The sequence below is a fragment of the Bubalus kerabau genome, chromosome 1, assembly GCF_029407905.1.
Source record: "Bubalus kerabau isolate K-KA32 ecotype Philippines breed swamp buffalo chromosome 1, PCC_UOA_SB_1v2, whole genome shotgun sequence".
Classification (NCBI taxonomy): domain Eukaryota; kingdom Metazoa; phylum Chordata; class Mammalia; order Artiodactyla; family Bovidae; genus Bubalus; species Bubalus kerabau.
In genome coordinates, this window is record NC_073624.1 from 265,582,938 (window position 1) to 265,602,864 (window position 19,927).

Genomic DNA, 19,927 nt, shown 5'->3' on the forward strand with positions numbered 1-19,927 from the left:
TTCTACATGAGCATAAAAGCCAAACAGAAGGGACATTGAAAATTGTATGGAAGGGAATAATAATACATGTGTGAGAAATCAGCACAGAAGCAGCCTTTGTTGTTCTGTCAGAGCCCAAAATAGAAGACCGTCCTGGCACAGGGCAGCGGCAACACTCTGTACAGACAGACCAGCTCTCCTCTGGACCCGCCGCCCCCAGAACACAAGCCTGAGGCTGCACCTCCTCAGCTGTTGCTGTTACACATTTTAAGATAATGAGTGGAAGAAACTCCCTGAGGACTTCTTGATGCCAAACCAAGAGAAATAAAACTGCATTTTATGGAATGCCTATTTGCTGAAATAGGCATTCAAAACACATTCCTAACATTCTAGCCCTTGAAAGAACAGACACAGTGAGAGACCTCCTCACTCAGAGTTCTGTCTCTGTCACAAATATGCGACCTGTGTGGCAGTCACATCAGAATGGGAAGTATTTAGGGGTCAGACAGAGCTGAGTTCAAATTCTGGCTCAGCTGCTTGATGATAAAGTGAAAGTGAAAGTCGCTCAGTCCTGTCCAACTCTTTGGGACCCCATGGACTATACAGTCCACGGAATTCTCCAGACCAGAATAGTGGAGTGGATAGCCTTTCCCTTCTCCAGGGGATCTTCCCAACCCAGGGATTGAACTGGGGTCTCCTGCATTGCAGATGGATTCTTTACCAGCTGAGCCAGAAGGGAAACTCAAGAACACTGGAGCAGGTAGCCTATCCCTTCTCCAGAGGATCTTCCCAACCCAGGAAATGAATCGGGGTCTCCTGCATTGCAGGCGGATTCTTTACCAACTGAGCTATGAGGGAAGCCCCGCTTGATGATAAATGAACAATAAATAGGAATAGCTATTATTTTGCTCCCTGTGACCCATGCATGTGAAGGAAAACCCCCTGGGAGACCCACAAGTACCCTGTTTCTGAGACCCAGAGGCCAGCTGCCTCTGGCTGTCTTTGTATGTCACATCCCCTTGCTTCTGTCACCCTGACCCAGACATACCAGCCTCTCTGCAGCCCCTCTCCCTGAGGTCCACATGGATCTTCAGTTTCCCCTTTTGTTATTTTCAGTTTTGTTTCACTGCTAACTTAGGAATACTCAGATTTGGGAAGGTCTCTCCTTTGAAGGGACTAAAAGTCTTGAAACAGTCGTAAACAAGTCATCAATAGTGACAAGACAATGACTTCTCCCGTCGAATATCTCAAGCTGGCTCTGAAAGCACCCACAGTTATTGCATTTTTCCTTTGTACCCCTCTCAGCGCTGTTTTACTGTCTGAAGAGAGCAGTTCCCTCCTGCCTACCCTCTTACATGTGCACAAAGCACATTGTTTTCATTTATTTATTTTTAATTGGAGGATAATTGCTTTCCAATATTGTGTCATTTCTGCCATATCCACATGAATCAGCCATAGGTATACATATGTCCCCTCTCTCTGGAACCTCCCTCCCACCTCGCACCCCATCCCAACCCTCTAGGTTGTCTGAGAGTCCCGGGTTGAGCTCCCTGCATCATACAGAAAATTCCCACTGGCTGTCTGTTTTACAAAAGGTAATGTATATGTTCTATGCCACTCTCTCAATTTGTCCCACCCTCTTCTTCCCCCAGTGTATCCACAAGTCTGTTCCCTATGTCTGCATCTCCATTGCTGCCCTGCAAATAGGTTCATGAGTACATCTTTCTAGATTCCATATATATATATATATATATATATATATATATATATATGCATTAATATATGATATTTTTCCTCTCTCTGACTTACTTCACTCTGTGTAATAGGCAGAGCACATTTCTGCTTGGAATCTGTAAATAAGACATCTGATTATGGCTCCCGTTTGACATTATGCCTCACCTGTTTCAGTCGCTGAAAGCAGGTGGCACCTGTCTCTCAGTCTAAGACCTTCTCAGTCTAATTCCATCTGACTGACATCACAGTGACGGGTTGCATCCTCAGCTATAACAAAAATAAATTTATAGCTTGATCTAAAATCGGTAGCTCACTTGTGAATGTTGAACAGCACTGCAGTCGAGAAGCACATTTATAGACCTGTTTGTCTACCTCCACAGACTGTGAGAGCCTTAGGATCCTTGGGGGAAAAAAAAATGCTTGTGACTTGTTTACCACAGTGAACACGTACCAACCGAGGAGGCCCTCAAAAATATTTATGAAATGACTTTTGAGACCAATAAAAATAATGGCATTTATGTATTCACAACTGTTTCCCCATCATGCTAGCTGGGAAAGAAGGAACTTTTCTTCACCAATCGTGGAGCTGTGGTCTAGATTATTTCTGTAGAGATCAGGGAAATGAGAACAGTGGCTGAATTGGAAGGACCGGGGGAAAGCTAAGTTAGTTCACATTAGAATGGATCTGAAACTCACATAAGGACAACTGATTATAAAGATGAAAAACAGAGGGAGTAAAGGAGAAAAGCTTAAAAAGGTAGAGCTGGAGAAGGGATAGAAAATAGATAGATAGATAATAGAGAGATATCAGGGGAAATCCTTCCATAATGAATGTTCTGTACTGTTGTAGTGAAAATACGATGAAGGTAAAGAGGATGCTTAGGGCATGTGCAGTGTGCCCTCCCATGAGTTACCCCTTTAGCATTTCTTTAGGCAAATTTAGTAAAGATTTACAGCCATTTCCACAACTTTGGGGAGAATGTTAAACTGATATTTCTTTTGAATGCCATACAATGCTGAAATTGACCACACGATGACCCAAGTTTATCCGATTTGTAGACAGAATAACTCGGTTAAATGGAGGGGTGAACTTAGATGATCCTTAGGCCAACACTGTCAGGAACCAAAAAATTCAGTGTCAATGGCTCCCAACTTTTGGTTAGCAGGATATGGTGATCCCCAGAACTCTGAATGGTGTTATGAATTTAGGGCCTTTCTGCGTAATGATGCCACATTGGGTGAGTTCATGTTCGGAGAAGCAGAGGTTAGCCAGCAGAGCTTAATTCTGTCAAACTGCTGGAGTGTCTTAGCCTCTGATTTTGAATGGTAAACCCTGAGGAGTGGTCTCAGAAGCCAAAGCTGTCCTTTGTAACAGGTCCAAGTTCAGAGCTATAGATAAAATATTAAAAGCTGGACCTCATTCTGGCTCCATGTTTTGCAGGGCTCAATACTGCAGCTGGGAGGCGGGGGAGGGCGCAGAGAGGACATGTAAAGAAGCTACTCCGTCATTTGTGACTTTAAAAACATCTCAGGAGGCTTAGCTCTCTTTCTCATTAATACCTCTTCACTTTGATCAGAAAAAGAGTGGAAGCTGATTTCTCTTCTTCACACAGGTAGTCTCTGGTCATCTTTTTGTTGTTGTTGATTTATTTGACCTATCAGTGCTATGAATTTTGAGACTATTCCATATAGTTATTGATGGGGCTTATAGGAGAATTAAGTTGATAAAGAAACATGCTGAGTTTTGATCTAGGTTGATTCACCCGGGAATGGTTATAATTGCCTGAACAGACCATTGAATGGAGTCAGTATGCTTCATAAGTCTTCTGATATCAATAACCATTCCAGGGGGAAAGGAGTCACAGAGTTTCAGTTCATTGCTCCTTCATGCCAGTCTGGCTTCTCTTTCACTGTGATCTCCACAGAGGGGGTTTTTGATCAGAAATAGCGTCCTGCACCACTTTCTATACCCCAACCCTGCTTTACTTTCCTTTATACCTCTTATATTACATGCTTATTATAGTATGTGCTTATTCACTTACCTGTTCATTGCCTATCTCTCCAAATGGAATATAATTCCTTGAGGGCAGGAGCTTTGCTGTGCTCACTGAGGTATCCTAAAATTGTGCCTAACATGTTCAAGGTGCTGTTTTTATTGAATATATAAATATAGGATTAATTAGTAAATGAATTGTTGAATGGAATTAGTGAATTAGTTCATACATGAATGGACATCTACCATGTTCCAGCAGTGATAGCTTTATAACTATTAAACACTTGAATCTGATCCCAACCCTGTCACCTAAGTATTGCTTTCTAGAGTTAACAGGTATGGAAACTGAGGCTCAGAGGAGTTAAAGAATTTGCCCCAGAAATATGCATGCAGTAAGTTACAGATAAAGAATTTGAAGCTGATTCTTTCTGATTATATAACTTGTGCTATTTCTATGACACATTACTTTGTAGAAAAGCTGTAAGCTGGGTAGTTTAATATGCTTCAAAGCTGCAACCCTGGAGAGGGTTTTTTTAGAGAAACCATTCAGTAGTACCTTTGGTTTTTTAGAGAAACCATTCAGTAATACCTTTGAATCTTGGGATCTCTTGGTCTCCCTTTCCCGATCCCCTCTAACTACATCTGACTTGGACATGAAAACAAGACTTGCATAGTTCCCTTGGCTGAAAATAAAGCTTGCTTGCTGCTGGTCTCTGCACCTTGGACAGGCTTCCTCTTGCTTCAGTTATTTGCCAGCCAGCAGAGCAGCTGTGAGCCTGCCAGAGCTGAAGGGAGTCTGTATTTGTCTACCAACTGTCTGCAGCCCTGGAGGATATGGCTCACAGCATTATGTACAGCCTGGCGGGACTTGGTAAAACAGCAGGAAGAAAGGTCAAATGAATAACAAGTGTGTTCAGGATGCAATAGAAACAAGCCAGGCAGGGTATTGAGTGGTCACAGGAACAGGTTACTTGGTGACTAACTGGGGAGAAGGACAGGAACAGTGATACTGAAGGACAAGGAGGTAGGTGACTCTTGTGGTTGCTGAGTCTACCCCATTACAGAGAGGTTGTTTTGGGGTTTTTTTGGTTTTTTTTTTTTTTTTTTTTTTTTTGTCTTTTATGCTTTATGCCCTTGGACTGTACACTGGGTGTGATGACTCAACTGGGTAAGAGCCAGATGGTTTTCTATCAGATCTTTATGGGAGTCCCCGGAAGATGAGAAATTTAAACTTCAATAACCTTAAGTAAGGTTCTTCTTCAGTAAAACATCTTCAGTAACCTTAAGACTGTTTTTTTCTTCTTTTTATTTTGTCTTTTTGTGCTTTTTAATGAAGTAAATTTATAAGAAATGTCAAGCACAAATCAAAAATGTACAGTCTGATGAACACCAACAGATGTGCACACCCGTGTAACCTTCACTGCAAACGAGACAGAAAATAGTGGCAGTGGTTTAGAAGGTTCCTTTGTGCCCCTTCACCGTAACCCCCCACTGCCGCCTCAGACAGCCACTTCTGGGGCCATGTAATAGGTTAGTTCTATCTGTTCTCGAGTAAAAACTTGTACTCTTTTCTCTTGATCAGTATGATGTTTTTGAGATTTTCCTATGATCTATGCTTTAGTATTTAATTAAAAGTGATTTGATTGCTGAATGATATTCCATTATAAATATCCAAACTTGTTATCCAAACCCTCATATGTTTTCCCATCTCTAATTGGATTGATTGGTTTTGTCCTGTTGGGTTTTGATAATGCTTTATATATTTTAGGTACTCAGTTCAGTTCAGTTCAGTCGCTCAGTCATGTCCGACTCTTTGCGACCCCATGAATCCCAGCACGCCAGGCCTCCCTGTCCATCACCAACTCCCGGAGTTCACTCAAACTCATGTGCATCGAGTCGGTGATGCCATCCAGCCATCTCATCCTCTGTCATCCCCTTCTCCTCCTGCCCCAATCCCTCCCAGCATCAGAGTCTTTTCCAATGAGTCAACTCTTCGCATGAGGTGGCCAAAGTACTGGAGTTTCAGCTTTAGCATCATTCCTTCCAAAGAAATCCCAGGGCTGATCTCCTTCAGAATGGACTGGTTGGATCTCCTTGCAGTCCATGGGACTCTCAAGAGTCCTCTCCAACACCACAGTTCAAAAGCATCAATTCTTCGGCACTCAGCCTTCTTCACAGTCCAACTCTCACATCCATACACGACCACTGGAAAAACTATAGCCTTGACTAGACAGACCTTTGTTGGCAAAGTAATGTCTCTGCTTTTCAATATGCTATCTAGGTTGGTCATAACTTTCCTTCCAAGGAGTAAGCGTCTTCATGGCTGCAATTACCACCTGCAGTGATTTTGGAGCCCCAAAAAATAAAGTCTGACACTGTTTCCACTGTTTCCCCATCTATTTCCCATGAAGTGATGGGACCAGATGCCATGATCTTCGTTTTCTGACTGTTGAGCTTTAAACCAACTTTTTCACTCTCCTCTTTCACTTTCATCAAGAGGCTTTTTAGTTCCTCTTCACTTTCTGCCATAAGGGTGGTGTCATCTGCATATCTGAGGTTATTGATATTTCTCCTGGCAATCTTGATTCCAGCTTGTCCTTCTTCCAGCCCAGCATTTCTCATAATGTACTCTGCATATAAGTTAAATAAGCAGGGTGACAATATACAGCCTTGATGTACTTCTTTCCCTATTTGGAACCAGTCTGTTGTTCCATGTCCAGTTCCAACTATTGCTTCTTGACCTGCATACAGATTTCTCAGGCAGCAGTTCAGGTGGTCTGGTATTCCCATCTCTTCAAGAATTTTCCACAGTTTGTTGTGATCCACACAGTCAAAGGCTTTGGCACAGTCAATAAAGCAGAAATAAATGTTTTTCTGGAACTCTTGCTGTTTTGAAGATCCAGAGGATGTTGGCAATTTGATCTCTGGTTCCTCTGCCTTTTCTAAAACCAGCTTGAACATCTGGAAGTTCACAGTTCACGTATTGCTGAAGCCTGGCTTGGACAATTTTGAGCATTACTTTACTAGCGTGTGAGATGAGTGCAATTGTGCGGTAGTTTGAGCATTCTTTGGCATTGCCTTTCTTTGGGATTGGAATGAAAACTGACCTTTTCCAGTCCTGTGGCCACTGCTGAGTTTTCCAAACTTGTTGGCATATTGAATGTAGCATCTTCACAGCATCATCTTTCAGGATTTGAAATAGCTCAACTGGAATTCCATCACCTCCACTGGCTTTGTTTGTAGTGATGCTGTCTAAGGCCCACTTGACTTTACATTCCAGGATGTCTGGCTCTAAGTGAGTGATCACACCATCGTGATTATCTTTAGGTACTAGTCATATATTGAATATATGGTTTGCAAATATTTTCTTCTGTTGTATAGCTTCTCTTTTCATCTTTTTAAGAAAGGTTTTCGCATAGCAATAGTTTTCATTTCAACATGGTCCATTGTATCAAATCTTCCTTTTACAGATTATACTTTCTGAGATGTTGAGTCTAAGAACTCTTTGTTTAGCCCTAGATTCCCCAAATATTCTCCTTCTTGTTTTTCTAATGGTTTTATTACATTTCTGTCAATGATCCATTTCTGGTTAATTTTTATACAAGTTATGGAGTTTAGATCAAGATTCATCCTTTTGCCTATACACCAGTTGCTCTGGCTGGCATCACTTGTTGAAAAGGCTAGTTTCCTCCATAAATTTATTTTTGCACCTTTGTCAAAAACTAGGTCAGCATATTTGTGTGGGTCTATCTCTAGGTTCTCTATTATGTTCTACTGATTTATGTATCTCTCTGCTTATGCTTTTCAAATAAATGACAGAATAAGTTTGTCTATGTCATAAAACAAATAACAAATAATTTTGCTTGGGTCTGGATAGGAATCAAATTAAACCTATAGACTACTTTGAGGAGAATTGCAAACTTCACTTTGTTGAGTCTTCCAAATGAAGGGTATATGCTTTCATTTATTTGAGTCCTTTTTTATTTCTTTCATCAGCATTTATTAATTTTCAGCATACAGATGCTACATGTATTTTGTTAAGTGTATACTGATGTATTTTCAACTTAATTGCAGTTTCACATATATTATTAGAATATGAAAATGAGATTGATCTCTGTGTGTTGATCTTATATGCTATGACTTTAACTCACTAATTCTAGGATTGTTTTTTATTCATTTCTTAGGATTTTGCATGTAGACAGTCATGTCATCTGCTAACAGAAATTATTTCATTTTGTCATTTTGAGTCTGTATATGTCTTTATTCTTTCCTTTAACTTACTTTAGTGGCTAGAAGTCCCAGTACTATGTTGAATAGAGTGCTGAGAGTAGATGTCCTTTCCTTGTTCCTCATTTTAGAAGAAAAGTGCTCAGTTCTGCACCATGAGGTATGATGTCAGTTGTAGGATTTTGTGTTTATCAAGGTGAGACAGTTCCTTAACTTACTGAAAGGTTTTATCATGAATGGATGTTAGATTTTATTAAATGTTTTTTCTATGTCAACTGACACAACTATATGATTTTTCTTGATTTTTAAACAACTTTGTTGATATGATGAATTACACTGGTTGATTTTGGAATGATCAATTGGTCTTGTTTGCCTGGAATAAATCTACTTGATCATGGTATAATTCTTTTAAATCATGTTCATATTTGATTTGCTAGAGGATTTCTTTTTTAAAAAACTAAATTCATGAGAAATATTGATCTGTAGTTTCTTCTGTGTACTATATCTGTCTGGTTGTTATCAAGGTAATAATGGACTGATAAAATGACTTGGAAAGTATTCCCTCTTCTATTTTCTGAAAAAAAAAAAAAAAAAAAAAAGCTTGTGTAAAATTCGTGCTAAATCTTCTTTAAGTGTTTGGTAGAATTTTCCAGTTAAACCATCTGAGTCTGGAGATTTATTTTTCATAAACTTCTTCTTTATGAATTTAATTTTAAAAATATTATGAGGACTATTTGGATCATCTTTTTCATCTTGGTTGACTTTTGGTAGTTTGAGGTTTTTCAAGTAATTGATTAATTTATTCTTAGTTATCAAACATGATCATAGATCATAAAGTAGCTTATGGTTCAGTTCAGTTGCTTAGTCGTGCCCGACTCTGCAACCCCAGGGACTGCAGCACACCAGGCTTCCCTGTCCATCACCAACTCCTGGAGCCTACTCAAACTCATGTCCATCACATTGGTGATGCCATTCAACCATCTCATCCTCTGTTGTCCCCTTCTCCTCCCACCTTTAATCTTTCCTAGCATCAGGGTCTTTTCAAATGAGTCAGCTCTTCACATCAGGTGGCCAAAGTATTGGAGTTTCAGCTTCAGCATCAATTCTTCCAATGAATATTCAGGACTGATTTCCTTTAGGATTGACTGGTTGGATCTCCTTGCAGTCCAATGGACTCTCAGGAGTCTTCTCCAACACCACAGTTCAAAAGCATCAATTCTTCAGTGCTCAGCTTTATTTATAGTCCAACTCTCACTTCCATACATGCCTACTGGAAAAACCATAGTTTTAACCAAATGGACCTTTATTGGTAAAGTAATGTCTCTGCTTTTTAATATGCTGTCTAAGTTGGTCATAGTTTTTCTTCCAAGGAGCAAGTGTCTTTTAATTTCATGGCTGCAGTCACCATCTGCAGTGATTTTGTAGGCCAAAAAAATAAAGTCGGCCACTGTTTTCATTGTTTCCCCATCTATTTGCCATGACGTGATGGAATCAGATGCAATGATCTTTGTTTTTTGGATGTTGAGTTTTAAGCCAACTTTTCCACTCTCCTCTTTCACTTTCATCAAGAGGTTCTTTAGTTCTTCTTCACTTTCTGCCATAAGGATGGTGTCATCTGCATATCTGAGGTTATTGATATTTATCCCGACAATCTCGATTCCAGCTTGTGCTTGATTCAACCCAGCATTTCTCATGATGTACTCTGCATATAAGTTAAATATGCAGGGTGACAATATACAGCCTTGATGTACTTCTTTCCCTATTTGGAACCAGTCTGTTGTTCCATGTCCAGTTCCAACTATTGCTTCTTGACCTGCATACAGATTTCTCAGGCAGCAGTTCAGGTGGTCTGGTATTCCCATCTCTTCAAGAATTTTCCACAGTTTGTTGTGATCCACACAGTCAAAGGCTTTGGCATAGTCAATAAAGCAAAAGTAGATGTTTTTCTGGAACTCTCTTGCTTTTTTGATGATCCAGTGTATGTTGGCAATTTGATCTCTGGTTCCTCTGCCTTTTCTAAATCCAATTTGAACATCTAGAAGTTCATGGTTCATGCACTGTTGAAGCTTGGCCTGGAGAATTTTGAGCATTACTTTGCTAGTGTGTGAGATGAGTGCAATTGTGCAGTAGTTTGAGCACTCTTTGGCACTGCCTTTCTTTGAGATTGGAATGAAAACTGACCTTTTCCAGTCCTGTGGCCACTCCTGAGTTATCCAGATTTAGTGACATATTGAAAGCAGCACTTTCACAGCATCATCTTTAAGATTTGGAATAGCTCAACTGGAATTCTGTCACCTCCACTAGCTTTGTTTGTAGTGATGCTTTCTAAGGCCCACTTGACTTCAGATTCCAGGATATCTGCCTCTAGGTGAGTGATCACACCGTCTTGCTTATCTGGGTCATGATGATCTTTTTTGTATAGTTCTTCTTTGTATTCTTGCCACCTCTTCTTAATATCTTCTGCTTCTGTTAGGTCCCTACCATTTCTGTCCTTTATCAAGCCCATCTTTGCATGAAATGTCCCCTTGGTATCTCTAATTTTCTTGAAGAGATCTCTAGTCTTTCCCATTCTGTTTTTTCCCTCTATTTCTTTTCACTGATCACTGAAGAAGGCTTTCTTATCTCTCCTTGGTATTCTTTGGAACTCTGCTTTCAGATGGGTATATCTTTCCTTTTCTCCTTTGCCTTTCACTTCTTTTCTCAGCTATTAGTAAGGCCTCATCAGACAACCATTTTTGCCTTTTTGCATTTCTTTTTCTTGGAGATGGGCTTGAGCACTGCCTCTTGTACAATGTCACAAACCTCCGTCCATAGTTCTTCAGGCACTCTGTGTATCAGATCTTATCCCTTGAATCTATTTGTCATTTCCACTGTAAGGGATTTGATTTAGGCCATTATTATCTTTTTGATAATTGCAGGATTTGTAGTGATATCTGCTATTTCCTTCCTGATTTTGATAATTGTCCCAGTGAAGAAGGGGAGTCTCTTTCAAGAGGAGGTAGAGAGGCATCTTAGTCTGGCACTTGTTGTGATAGGGTCCCCTTCATGGTAACCCCCCACCCCAAGCTCCACGATGACCCTGGGCAGAGTATATGGGATCAGAGAGGCTTTGCAGCCAAGTCACATGTTGTAATGGGTCCCTTTTGCCTGTTTCTCCCACTAGCTTTGGTACTTGGGGGGACTGGAAAGGTAGTCCCTAGCCTGACAGCAACTGAGAGATCTTCTTGGCCATGTATTATTCGGAGGGTCTCTAGTTCTGTTCCCCTTGCCCAACATGTCAGGCTGATTTCAGAAGGATGTTTTCAGAGGAGCTCCCTTTCAACCCAGAGGAGGAATGAGTCCACTTGGGCTGCCATCTATTGCTAGATTGGGGGCCAGGGAAACGCCAAGTTTGAATCACCTTCTTCTGTTGGGTAGGACCTGCAAAATGCCTTGCCATTGTGCTGTTTTGTCTGTCTGGGGTCCCAAACAAGTTTCCCTTCTTATCACCCATCAGGGTCTCCTCTGGCTGCCTCTTGAGTTATTTCCAGTGTAGTTAATATTTAGAGGAATGAGCAAGGAGAAAGAGGTCTCCACCATTCTGTCCAGACCAGAGTTTGTGTATATTTTTAAAAGAGGAGTTGTCATTGGTTCTCAAATGTCTCCTATCTGTGTTTAAAAACTTCATCATTCCGGGGACCAGAGTCATTTTTGCACTCGTGGTTCCTAGCCATTGCTGCTTTGAAGCAGCCACATGATCCCCAAATTTCTTCTGTGACTTGGCGCCTGGATCTGTCATAGAAGCAGCTTGTGAGGATGAGTGGTCAAACAGGTTATTGTTTGGGGAAAAACCAATAACAAAGTCAGTCAAGTCCCAACACATGGATAAATATCTTCAGTTAAATGTTTATATTATGAACATGGCCTTCCTTCTCTTTTCTCTTAAGCCTGTCTTAAGATTCATCTTAACTGGATCTAATGTGTCCATAAGACAAAGGAATGGGCTTCCTTGGTAGCTCAGTTAGTAAAGAATCCACCTGCAATGCGGGAGACCTGGGTTCGATCCCTGGATTGGGAAGATCCTCTGGAGTAGGGAATGGCTCCCACTCCAGTATTCTGACCTGGAGAATTCCATGGACTGTGTAGACCATGGGATCACAAAGAGTCGGACACGACTGAGCCACTTTCACTTTCACTAAGACAAAGGAAAACATAAAGGGACTTATCTGGAGTCTTACCACACCTATTTACTAAAGATTTTAGATTAATTTCCCCAAAAACTGAGTAATGAGAGCCTCTGTATTAAAATGCAGATTCAGTATTCAACAAGTGTATCATAAATCAGAATTATGATTTTACATGAATATAATAAAACTTAATGAGAATAAATGTAAAATCATATATTTAGGTACAAAATACTACTAAGTGAATACAGGTCAGGAAGCAATTTATTAACAGTTTTATTTGATAACCAGAATAAAAGATTTAGTTACTGTGACCTAAAAAGCTATGATAATTTTAATACAAATTTTGGAACTGGGGCAAAAGCTAAAGATCCTTCATGCTCTATCATGGTGCTTCTCAAATTTTAATGTGCATGCAGATTACTTGGATATCCTGTACAGCAGAAGATTCTGATTTATTAGACACTGCATGAGGCAGGAGATTCTGTAGTCAAAAAATCTCCAGATGATGCTAGTTCTGTTGATCAGGGAACCACACTTTGAGGAGCAAAGCCCTATACCATACAGATCACTTCTAGGGTGAGATATTCATTTATGAGCAATCACCACATCTTTAGAGAATCTTTGAGTAATGAATTTGCTCCGAGAACATAAGGCTGGATAGTTAGAAGTTAGACACTAAAAAAGAAAGTAGATCAAATTGGAAATGATGGTCATCTCTGATTGGCGTGATTCTAAAGGAGATTTATTTTATTTCCTTTCCTTGTATGTATTTTATAAACATATTTCAATGACAGAAAAAGAAGTTAGACACTAAGTTCCATGAGTATCAGTAGAAAGATAAACCTTTAATCAAGTAAGAGCTCTTTCAAATTGATAATATAAACCATCCATAGACAAACTGACAAACAATTCTACAATGACAATACAAAAATTTTTTTAAAAAATCACAGAAGACCAAACACAGATAATAATAAAAACTCAGTTGGTGGACAGGCAAAAGTTTAAAAACTTGATAAAAATCCAATGGGAAATAGGCATCTTTGGTAGAATATGAATTACCACAATTTTTTTGAAAAGTAATCCAGCATTATCTGTTAAAATAAAAAATGTACACATATACTTTGTCTCATCAATTCCAATTGTGAGAGTCTTCACTAATGAAATAAACCTAGAATTAGGAAGATACTCATCAATAAGTTTACTATAACACTTTTGTGAAAAGAGCTTGGAAACAACCTGAATGTCCATCAACTAGTGATTGGCTAAACAGTGGCATATGCAATCGAAGGGAGAACTTTACATAAATACTTGCCTTGCAAGGGTGGAATAATGAGGTAGTAAGCTCCTCATACTAGAATGTTCCATCAAAGGCTGTTAGAAATTCTTTCTGGGGTATTCTTTTAGAGAATTCTAAACATATTAGTCTGTGTGATTTCTTAGTTTTCTTCTGACTCAGAAATTCTATAATTCTATAAATTCAGCACAGTGGCCTCAATGAGAGAAAGGAAGGAAGGCAAGTTTTCTACCCTATTTTTATCTACTCTCCTTATTTTAGAATTGGGACTTTGGGAGCAGTCATAAGGGGTGAAATATTTTCATTAGCATGTATGCAGGCCACAAACTGAAGCTATTTCATTTAGATATATAATAAATGAAGAACAAATGGTTATTGGTTCTCTATGCCTAATTGTTGAAATAAGATCCATATTTCAAAAAATGCCTCTTTTATATTCATAGTCACTAGCAGAAAGTGACTAATTTGTGACTGTGCAGGGACACAGCATTAAACACCCTGAGCATATGGATAAGTGACTCTGTGTGTCTAAGATGGATGGAGCCCGATGCCTGCTCCTTTGCCAGGAGCGTGGGCCAGCATAAATGTACTCAGGAAGCAGAGAAAGCCATCTCCTTGTGTACTGGATGGGGGTGAGCAGCCGGACGCCTGCATTTCCCTCCATCAGTGATTTGCAATCTGTGATACTTCCTCAGAGGTGCTTCGGGGGCCCAGCAAGCATTCATTGCGAGTGTTTGAAATATGTTCAAATAGTTATTTTTAAGACTGTAATTAAAAACTAGCTAGCAAACATATTCAAATGTGATACATATCCAATTTTAACACACTGGAAACCATCAAAATATGAATATACATTCTCACTGATTGGCTGTTTAACAAGTATCATGAATGTCAAAGCATAAAATAATGTTGTGTATTAAAATTCTATTGTTTATTTTATGATTCAGTATAATTTGGAAGATAGGAAATTTCACTGCTAAAACTCTTGATAATCCCTGCCCCAAAACACAAGCAAGGGAAAACAGGAAAGTAAAGGTAGGGTAAGTGAAGCTCGAAACATTTCTGTTAGAGTGATTTCTTCACATAATTCTCAAATCTTTCATTTACTTATTTATTTATTCATTTGGCTGCACTGGGTCTTGGCTACAGCCCGTAAGATCTTCATTGTGTCATGCAGGATCTTTCATTGTGGTGCACAGGCTCTCTAGTTATGATGCACAAGTTCTGGCACAGGGATTTCAGTACTTGGGGTACAAGGGCTCTGGAGTTGCAGGCTCACCAGTTGTGGCTCAGACTTAGTTACTCTGCAGCATGTGAGATCTTAGTTCCCCTCCCAGGGATGGAACCCATGGCCCCTGCATTACAAGGCAGATTCTTAACCACTGGACCACCAGGAAGTCCTTAGTCCTCAAATCTTTAAATGGTCCTTACTTCCTTCAGAACACCCCACCTTAAAATATAAAAGCTCTTTATCCCACTTGAGAACATCTGTTTTGTTCTTTTCAGTATCTGATCATCCTTCTTCCCTCATTCTTATTTTATACTGTCATTTGGGGCGGGGGAGGGAGTTGTTACTGGGAGTTGGAGTTAAGTTAAATGTTGGTAAATGACTTGCACGACACTTTCTATTTGAAAGAAAGGCATTCCTCTTGAAACAGTTCTTTTTCTATTGCAAATGTATTTTGAGAAATTAAGTGAGCTAGGAAACTTTCCAACACAGACCTAGAGTTTGAGTGTTTTGGTTCAGATTCTAGTTCCACCATCTTTACGGTTCAGTGTAACACGCGCACCTTCTCTAAGTGCTGCTGTTTCCCTTTCAGCAAAATCTGGGGATAATATTAGTACTGTCACCACAGGGTTCTTGTGAAGGAAACAATATCCAGAAAGTATTTAGCATGGTATCTAGCGTGGGATAAGCATTCCACATATATTAATGCCACTATTGTTTTATACATTCTTTTGCCCAAATTTAAATACTATGAGAACTATGGATACCAAGGAGAAGAATAAAGGGGAAGGCTAAGAGGCACTCTGTGTGCAATCATTTATGCTACAGAATTGTCATAAGACTTTTGCATTTATTATTTTATTCCTCAATAAAACTTTGTGATTAGAAACCATTGTTCTGAGAAGACACCAAACAGCAAGTGATGAAGGTAGAAGAGAGCAGATAGAAATGAGGTCTTTTAAGGTAAATCTAGTACTCTTTCATACTGCCCATGGAGTTCTCCAGGCAAGAATACTGGAGTGGGTTGCCATTTCCTTCTCCAGTGGACCATGTTTTGTCAGAATTCTTCACTATGACCTGTCCATCTTGGGTGGCCTGCATGGCATGGCTCATAGCTTCACTGAGTTACACAAGCATCTTCACCATGATGAGGCTGTGATCCATGAAGGGGTTGACCAAACTTGGGAAGATAGTGGAGGACAGAGGAGCCTGGTATGTTGCAGTACATGGAGTCGCACAGAGTTGGACACGACTTAGTGACTGAGAAACAGTACTCTTTCTTCTATGGTGTGCCTTCTGTCATAGTTGCAAGACAGAGCTGTTAAAGTTAATAACAGGTTGCTGGGTTTTTTCTGCTCATTATTTTTCATAGGTATGGAATTCTGATGCCCCCTAGATGATAACTAATGTTGGCCATTCTTCACTCCTCTGATATTAATTTTTGTGTAAATATAAGACAGTTGGTAACCCCTTCACTGCATGAAGCAGAGGAGGGAAGAATTTCACAAAAGGAAGATGTTTCTTCAGTTGGGAAAACAAAACAAAATAACCTCAGTTACTTTAACAGACAAAATGTTATATAGGAAATTGGTTGAAAGGCACTGGAGGACTGAAAAGGCAAACGGGGACACATGGAGTTAATGCAGAGAAACTCAGTGTAGGAAGCAGCTTTCACCGCTAGGACCAGAGAAACACAGGGCAGAATCTGGGATCATTAACCCGGAAATTTGGAGGAGGAGCCCAGATTCCTGCTCCCTTATCAAGCCTTGTCATTTCTCTTGAGCGCCCTCTATTGGCAGAGCCTCAGTAGCAACCAGATGACAAAGCAGAAAATGGCGGAGTCCCCAGCTCCAGCCTCACAGGCAGGTTTGGAACTGAGAGGCAGTCGCTTAGTAACCAGTACCGATGTATGCACGCACTGTCATGGTTAAGTGCGATTAATACATAAGATGTGTGTTACAGGATGAATTGTGTCCCTCCTAACTGATATGTTGAAACCCCAACTTCTAGTACCTTAGAATATAACTGTATGTGGAGATAGGCCTTTAAAGAGGTATAACGTAAAGGGGGCTATTAGGGTAGGCCCGATTCCTGTATGACTGGTGTTCTTACAAGAGATCAGGACACAGCACAGATCAAGGGACAGCTGTGGAAGGACACAGCAGAAGATGTGGCCATATGCAAGCCAAGGAAAGCAGCCTGAGAATGAAACTAAGCCGACTGATACCTTGGTGTTGGACCCCTAATCTCTAGAACTGTTCAGTTCAGTTCAGTTCAGTTCAGTCTCTCAGTCACGTCTGACTCTTTGCGACCCCATGAATCACAGCACGCCAGGCGTCCCTGTCCATTACCAACTCCCGGAGTTCACTCAAACTCATGTCCATCAAGTCGGTGATGCCATCCAGCCATCTCATCCTCCGTTGTCCCCTTCTCCTCCTGCCCCCAATCCCTCCCAGCATCAGGGTCCTTTCCAATGAGTCAACTCTTCACATGAGGTGGCCAAAGTACTGCAGTTTCAGCTTCAGCATCAGCCCTTCCAGTGAACACCCCGGACTGATCGCCTTTAGGATGGACTGGTTGGATCTCCTTGCAGTCCAAGGGACTCTCAAGAGTCTTCTCCAATACCACAGCTCAAAAGCATCAATTCTTCAGTGCTCAGCTTTCTTCACAACTGAAGAAAACTCTCACATCCATACATGACCACTGGAAAAACCATAGCCTTGGCTAGATGGACCTTTGTTGGCAAAGTAATATCTCTGCTTTTCAATATGCTATCTAAGTTGGTCATAACTTTCCTTCCAAGGAGTAAGCGTCTTTTAATTTCATGGCTGCAGTCACCATCTGCAGTGACTTTGGAGCCCAAAAATATAAAGTCTGACCCTGTTTCCACTGTTTCCCCATCTATTTCCCATGAAGTGATGGGACCAGATAATAAATTTCTGGTGTCTAATCCACCCAGTCGGTAGTATGTTGCTACGGTAGCCCTAGCCCACTAATACCGGTGCTACAGAAGAAGCAATTATTTTATACTGGATGTCTTCTAGACTCCATTATATTCAATTGTTTTTATTGCTATTTACATTATATATTATCTCAACTCTTCAGCCCCTATCTGTCTTCATTTCCACTGGATTAGGTTCTTATGTCCCATTTAAATTATACCCGATTGATTTCCCTACCACCGGTTTTCCTACCATCAATTCATCCTGTCTGCACAGAATAACCCCGATTACTCCATAGCTTAAGCCTCTTAATTCACTTCCTATAAACTGTAGAATAATGCCCAAATTCCTGTGTATGGATTCCAGGCTGCTTCTCCTCCTTCTGTCCTGCCAGATCTCGTCTGCTGAAATCGCTCAGAGCCTTTGTCTTAATATCATATATAACAAGGTGGTTGAGGGGTGAGGGCTTAGAGTTTGGAGCTATAGAAAAGCAAAATGTGTATAAAATGGAAGGATTACCACAATCCATCAGTTCTATGATGAATTCCACTCAGCATTCTGTTTCTGATAGAGGATCTAAAAGTTAAGAGACAATTAGGACTTTCAGAGGGCTGGCCCATCTTCCAAGTGTCCCATAAAAATCTGCAGAGGGACTAAAAGCATGCCTACCTAGTAGGAATTAATCAGGGGTTAATTCAGAAAGGGAAGAGGATAAGAGGAATAATAAGAGCTCCAACTGGCCAGGCACCTACGGTGTTAGCCAGTCACTGTGTTAAGCCCTCTCTATACGTTATGTATACCATGTAAGTCTCAAGCAAAACACCCTAAGGTATTTTTATCTCCATATTACAGAACACGCTCAAGATCACTGAGGTAGGAAAGCTGCCTACAAGCCCAGATTTATTAGAGTTTAAAGCCTATGATCTTTTCACTGTGTCAAGCTGCCTCAGCTATTACTGAACATAGAGTGTTATTTGTTTCTATAATTGCTGTGGTTATTTAAGCAATAGAGTTTTGCTTTCAGAAAATAAGACCCTCATTTTCAATTCACCACATCAGCTAGTAAAGCAGCTCTTTGTATAGAAAGCAAAATTAACCTATATTTAATAGCAACCCATTATAGCTGCCAGGGCCATTGTCTCTGTAGCACAGAAGGTCTATTGCAGGTGCCTAGAGTTGCAACAACATAATAATGCATTTTGTCTTTCAAAGGGTAAAGACCTAGGATTGCAAGTGGTTGGCTGGGGAGACTGATGAAGACTTCTGACTAGTGAAAGGATAGTCATGCTGGTAAGTATAAGAAGAAACTGTTAGAAATATTATTTCTGGATTGGCTGCTGCACATATAAGTTGGTAAATATTTTGAGTGTCCTCTTTGTGAGTAGAGAATAGTTTGGGCACAGAACAAAATGGCTGTTTCTTTGACTTGTTAAATGCATCTGTATTTTAAGCAGAAAAGTGGGTAGAAAATGAGTAATAAGAATGTTGAGCTTAATGAATCATGATACATGGCAAATCTACTGACAATTTCAGCTCTGTGGACATGTTCAAAGAGATTTCATCTTCAAGAAATAGTTCGTGATCAATCAGGAGGAAACTGTTGATGGAGAAACACTGAAGATCAATTCCTGATACCCCTAAGGTGAGGGTATTCTTTGTTTCTAGTAACATATGGTATTTAAATAAGGAATATTCTGGAAGATTTGCTTAGCTGTTTCGGAAAAGCTTCAGTTCTCATGGAAAGTAGTCTTTCTTACATATAATCTTTCTTGTGGTATTTAATGTAGAATACATAGCACAGTGCTTATCACAGGTGTACTTCAGCTTTCTTGTCCTTATTGAAACTCTAGCTGTTCAGACTTTTGTTCCACAATCCAGCCACCACCTGGGTGTAATTACCTAAACTGTAGTCACTTCAGAGGAAGCAATAGCTTCTAGAATGCTGTTATTTCTTTTATTAACCAAAACCTGTACATACAATTAAGTTAGATGTTCTAACCTATGTTAAATTTATATTTTCTTCATTAAAATAAGATAGCAGTTCAGGAGGTTTTGCCATTTGATACCTGTAGTGGTCTAAGTCTAATAATTTCAATGCAGATAAGGAAAAAGGTGCTTTTACCAACTGGATGAAAGTGCAGTAAAATGGCCAGAAAAATTATTTATATTCAGATCCCAAGAGAGTAATCCATTTACACTCAGAAGCATGAAATCTGATTGCCCTTTTCTCTAATGTGAAACACCATGTACTACAATTTATTGACTATAAAACTACTCATCCATAGTCAAAGTATTTTGTGCCATGATTTCTTAATGCAATTTTCTGAGAAAGGATTGGTGTGAAATTGATCAACAGTTACCCCA

General features: G+C 40.0%; 1 long non-coding RNA gene across 1 annotated transcript in view; it reads left to right on the forward strand.

Annotated features, from left to right (window-relative positions):
• LOC129639927 (uncharacterized) overlaps positions 1-19,205 on the forward strand; it is a 69,187-nt gene extending 49,982 nt beyond the window's left edge. The window contains exons 2-3 of the long non-coding RNA XR_008708676.1: positions 18,776-18,853; positions 19,097-19,205. This is a non-coding gene — a long non-coding RNA (uncharacterized LOC129639927). The remainder of the gene's footprint in view (positions 1-18,775; positions 18,854-19,096) is intronic.
• The last annotated feature ends 722 nt before the right edge of the window (positions 19,206-19,927 follow it).